Source organism: Parasteatoda tepidariorum, chromosome 2, assembly GCF_043381705.1.
Source record: "Parasteatoda tepidariorum isolate YZ-2023 chromosome 2, CAS_Ptep_4.0, whole genome shotgun sequence".
Classification (NCBI taxonomy): domain Eukaryota; kingdom Metazoa; phylum Arthropoda; class Arachnida; order Araneae; family Theridiidae; genus Parasteatoda; species Parasteatoda tepidariorum.
Window position 1 is genome coordinate 23,618,576 of NC_092205.1, and position 5,696 is coordinate 23,624,271.

Here is a 5,696-nt window from a genome sequence, read left to right on the forward strand (position 1 = left end):
TGTCCTCTGAGTTAGCCGAGAGATAAGCAATTTCCAATCTCTAGTTGAACTATTCAGAAGAGGCCATGGGGAAAGCATGAAACAAAGGCACGTGCCTACGATACCATTAAGAACAATTTACGAACTTTTTTTTCCTTCTATAGAAATGAAGAATATTAATTTAAGATAACAGCAAAAGTTCTTCTGATAAATAAATTCAAAAGCTACTCATGTTGTGAAGCAGAGGTGAATCAGTAAATAATTAGTAAAATCAGAATATCAATAGATGAGCGAATCAAAATACCAATGATAAATGAAGAATAAACTAGCTATCTATGATGATGAATGAATTGATAAATTAACGAAAAACTAAAGAGCGAATTAATGAATCCTTTGAGAAGGCAATAAATTAATGAGTGGGTGAATCAATGAGACAATAAATTAATGAGTGATCGAATCAATAAAACAATAACTTAATGAATAGTCGAATAATTACTTATTCATTAGCATGTGGAAAAATTTCTAATCCGCTTATTGATTCGTTGGTTACATTCTTTGGATGGTTGACCGCGTAAAGCTAAACACGTGTTTAGCTTTACAGATGGCGGCAGGAGTTAAAATTCATCGTAAAACTTCCGGGTTAACACTTCTGATTAATTTTTACTTCTAAGCTTTAAAAAGCGCACTATCCAATATTATTATACTTGTAATGTTTACAATCTATCGCCTTTTTTTAATTTAAATTTCAATGAAACAAACAACAAATGAATTCGGAAGACTCTGCAAGCAATACTATGATGCTGCAAAAATTAGCAAACAGAGATATTTTCCTCAAATATAGCCAAATAAAAGATAATATTCAAAACATGGAAAATCTTGCACTTTATTTATGTTGTGATATTTATTTTCTTAAATTTGTTTCAGGCTCGCAACCTGTCAGAATTCATATATGACAGTAAACTTTTATGAAAGGTAAAGTTATGAGTAAATTTAAACACCAATCAGAATCATAAAACTTGATAGAAAATTAAGCCTGTTCGTACATCGCCTTGTACGAATAACCTAAGCGGAAGGATACACCGGAAGTTTTCTAAATTTCTTCCGGTTTCATGAAACTTTTTATTGTTTATATTCGTCAACCATCCATTGCTTGATTCCTTTTTTTATTTTAATTCATTCCATGCCTTCGTCTATTCATTCATATGCTGGTTATTTTTTTCACTATTGCATTGCCCTGCAGATTATTATAGTCACTCATTCATAATAGATACTAATTATTTGATAAGTTCATTCTTTGATTTGCTGACACCTTCATTCGTTTATTTATCGATTCGTTGATCCGCAAATTGGAACTCTCCTAAAATTTTAGGCTTCATGATTTACCTGTTGTTACGAGAGGTCAAGTATCCGTGATGACAAAAACTGCTAAAACTCGTATTTAGGAAAAATGTTTATCCTATATGTCTAATGAAAGAAAAAGTATAAGCTAAATATGAGAAAAACAAAAAGAATTTTCTTTAAATTCCAGTTACAACTTTTTATTCTGAATGCACTGATATGATTTTTCAAGACAAAACTCATTTCTGGACAGGGGTGCCGCGAAACTGATAGGGACATCTTTCAAAACTTTAAAAAACTCCACCATTTGAGGAATTGACAAAAATAAATATAAAATGTTTATTTAAGCAACAATCTTTTAGCTATTTCTATATATTTGATCTACGTCAAATAGATTCCCTGTTTCGTAAAGCATTATTTTCAAAAGACAAAGTTCGCGATGGTGGTGATGCGTTGTTTTGTTTAAAAATTGTATCAATTTAATTGCCAATTTGATTTAGGCAGTAGAGCTAAAAACTAAAGCTGTAAAATTTCACTTAAAATGTAAGTAGATATTTCTTAAAAAAATAATTTATGTGCAAGGATTAAAGTGAGCGGAAAGAACTTTTTAAAGCACTAAATACCCCCAACTTTTCTGCTACATAGGGAGTGGTGGGATGAAAGCGATAGTATATTTTAATTTATGAAGTCTTGCATTAAGGTAATATATTTTTCGTTTTAAGTGTTATTTTCCTAAGTGTTATGTCTTAAGTGTTTTGTTAAAAAGAAATTAATATATCCTAACTAAATTTACCAAATTTGTTCTGGTAACAGAATTGAACTGATTGAAAAGCTTATTTGTAAAAAGATGGTAATTACTGGCTTAATTTATTCAATTTAATGTTGTGCTAAAATAGAATAGGAAAGCGAACGAGCTAACCTAAGCGAGAAAGTAATTTTCTCAGTATCAGACAACAGTAACACTTTACAGAACAGCTGCTGATTTTGATTTATATCCTATAGTAAGAAGTGGTCATAGGAAAAGAGCAGACTTGAGTTTGACTCTTTAAAGAAGTGGAAGGGTTTTGATATAATAGGAGTTGATGAATAAGTATCATCTGCGAAGAAAGAATTTCAAGAGAAATATATCAAAACATCATTCAAATTATGTTCTATGTTCGATTGATCGAATTTTTATCCAATTTATATTAGAAAGTCATTTCACGTATTCAATTTGATTTAATTAGACAAATGCATTGTTTTTTGCATGGAGTCAGAATACAAAAATTTGAATAGTTGCATGATTGGCAAAATTAAAACATGCTTTGAGCTTTCTGAGACAGCAGAGTAAAGTCTGAATAGCTTAAACTGTTTTCCTTAAAATTTTTGGATGTTATGAAAGCGGATGCTTAGTAACCTTTGATTTTCAATTTTTTTTCTTTCTTTGGATAATTAAAATAACCAATCTTTTATGAACAATCAAAGATTTGTCCTAGCTCAACCGTCAAACACGCCAAAAGAAAAGGGCCTTTCATTGATTTCAAAAGCGGATATAACCAAAAAGTAAACCTGAAACCTTGGATATATATATNTTAAAGTCCAGACAACGGGTATATACATATATATATATATATATATATATGTATATACCCGTTGTCTGGACTTTAAGGGATTTTCTTCTTCTTTTTAACGTAAAGAAGTATAGGTGAACTGCTTGGGTGAAATTTTACTTAAAATTGGAAAGTTTGACTATTTAAAATGCTGAGATGCAAATGGTACGAACATTTAAAAAAAATTTATATGTTTTTTCTTTCAGAAATTCTTTACCCGTATTTTATAAAAGGATTTTAATTTTGTATTATACAGTTGCTAGATTTCTTCCAAAATTGGTTTTAAGTAGAAAAAAAGCCCACTGGTTACTTTCCCTAGAAGGAAATGTACTCCTTATATACTCCAAATGACCAGTTTGAGCTTGTTATACTTTTATGTTCCTAAACAAAGAGAGAGGATTTTTGCTTAACTTTTACTGAATTTTCATAAAAAAATATTCCTTTCATACTTTAGAGTAACAACACCCTTGGTCTAAATTAAGCAACTCGTAATTCAAAAAAATGTGCTTTTTGTGATCAGGTGTGAAAAAAAAATCGATTATCTTTTTATTCTCCCACAGTTGAGTCATTGAATTTCTTATAAGGAAGTATTCTTTTTCCACTAGTTAAATGATACAGAGGCGTGCATTCAACCACGCTTTGGTAAAAGGGCGTAAAATGAAAGTACTGGGGCGTACGTGGGCTAAAAACCTCACATTTGGCCGAGGCATCTCTCCCTCCCTTTATATTCAGAAGTTATGAACCCAAATAACTGCTGTTGCTTTTACTTGTGTTATTCCTCCTCTTTGACCTCTTCATAAATGGAGGTTACGAAAATAATTTAATTTCAACGATGATGTGATACAGTTGCCAACTTTTGGGCTTTTTGTGGCAGATTTTCATCGCTGATAAACCAAGAATCGATATTCACCTGACTGCGTTCAGCTGATTTTTAATTTTTTTTATTTATCTATTTATATTTTTAAGATAAAAACCAGCTCTTTTCTTATTACATTATTAGCCTTTATTTTGGAAAATAATACGCTTTCCATTTTGATATACATATATTTGCAATAGAAAAACTTCCAATTTTAAATTGTAATAAAAAATTATGGTTTTATTTATCTAACTACAAAAAATTTAGAACTAACTAACATAACAAAATGTCAACTTAATTCAAATACTAATAACCAAACATAACAGTATTTTTGTCATCTTCGTAAAATAAAGAGTCTTTCTTTAATGGTTTGGGCTAATATTTTCTTATGCTACATTTAATATATATATACACGCTTCCCAAATGTAAATGTTAACAAAATAAACGTGTTTGTTGGTAGCTTACGAAACGTTAATTTGGTGAAGTTGCCCCAAAATGCCCACGGTCCTCGATAATTTTACTTGTGCTTGCATGACATAATGAATTAAAGACCAATAATAGCTAAGGAACGTAATAAACTTCAAGTTTTTGGTTGAATAGAACTGCATGCTAGATAACATCTCTATAGTATATTAAGTATGCGCTAATAAGTATATCTGTGGTTAGGGAAACGATGTAATTTCTTTTATTGGTAATAAAATGCATAAAAATAAATAGAATGAATTGGATCGCCCACTTGATTCGAATGAGTGATGACAGCACAATAAAAAAGATACTGCTTTTTAGACCCACTGAAAAAAGAGAGCGAGGAAGGCCACGGTTAAGATGGGCTGACTCAGTGGAGTCTGATTTTCTCGCAATTAATGAAAAGAATTGGAGATCAAAGATAAATCGGAAGTTGTCATGGAGAAATCTTCTGAGGAAGGCATTGGCTCACATTGGGCTGTCTAGCCAACTATGATGATAATGATGGTAATAAAATGAAAAACTAGAGGGAAAAAAATAGGAAAATATGCTTAACAGAAATGAAAAGCTAAACGCTAACTGTTCATTATGACAAACGAAATTAACAATATTTTTGTTTGAATTATGCTTATAAATTATCCTCAAGGCTGGCTACATAGTAATTTAGAGCTATATTTTAGATTTATTGATGTTGATGTTGCATAATTTACGCAAGATGCGAAGAGAGGATTTTGTTAGTGATAAGGCAGAACAAAATCAAGGGAAGTTAAATCGACTTTCTACTTATGTTTAATAACGCTGTTCCTGAATTAAAACTAAATTATTATACTGCCTTTATTTTTTACCTACTTTGTTACTTTATTTATATTTTCTTTCCTTTTCCTACCTATTTTTCTTTAATTCGTGTTGAAAGTTCCCGCTGACTGTCGTGTCTCCAAATTCTCAAATTTATATTTGTATGAATTATTTGTTCCAAACATACTTTCCAAGTAATATTGAAATATGTTTATATCATATAGTAATGAATATAAATTCATGCAAACCAAGGTTCTCGAGAGATCTTTACGTTTAAAACTGCTTTTTAAAAAGAGTACTAGTTATAATTCCTACTAAGTCAAATTACAATACATCAGTATCCAACGAGAAACTGCAAGAGGTAAAAGGTAGGGAATAATTGTCTTATAAAAACTTTTTTGGTAGATATTAATATGTTTATTATATTATTTTGCATAAATCCCATAACAACGGGTTTGAAATAAATTCAATTTTATTTAGAATTTAAGGAACTGGCTATGTTTTAATAAAATTTTTACCGAGTACAGGGATCCAGTTTAACTTTAATTGGATACATCTTTAACCTATTCACTACTAAAGTATAAATTAATGTAGCAAAAAATATTTCACTGGTCCGAATTTCTATTTTACTGTAAATTATTATGGTCTACTTTTTTTCATGGTCGACGCAAGAT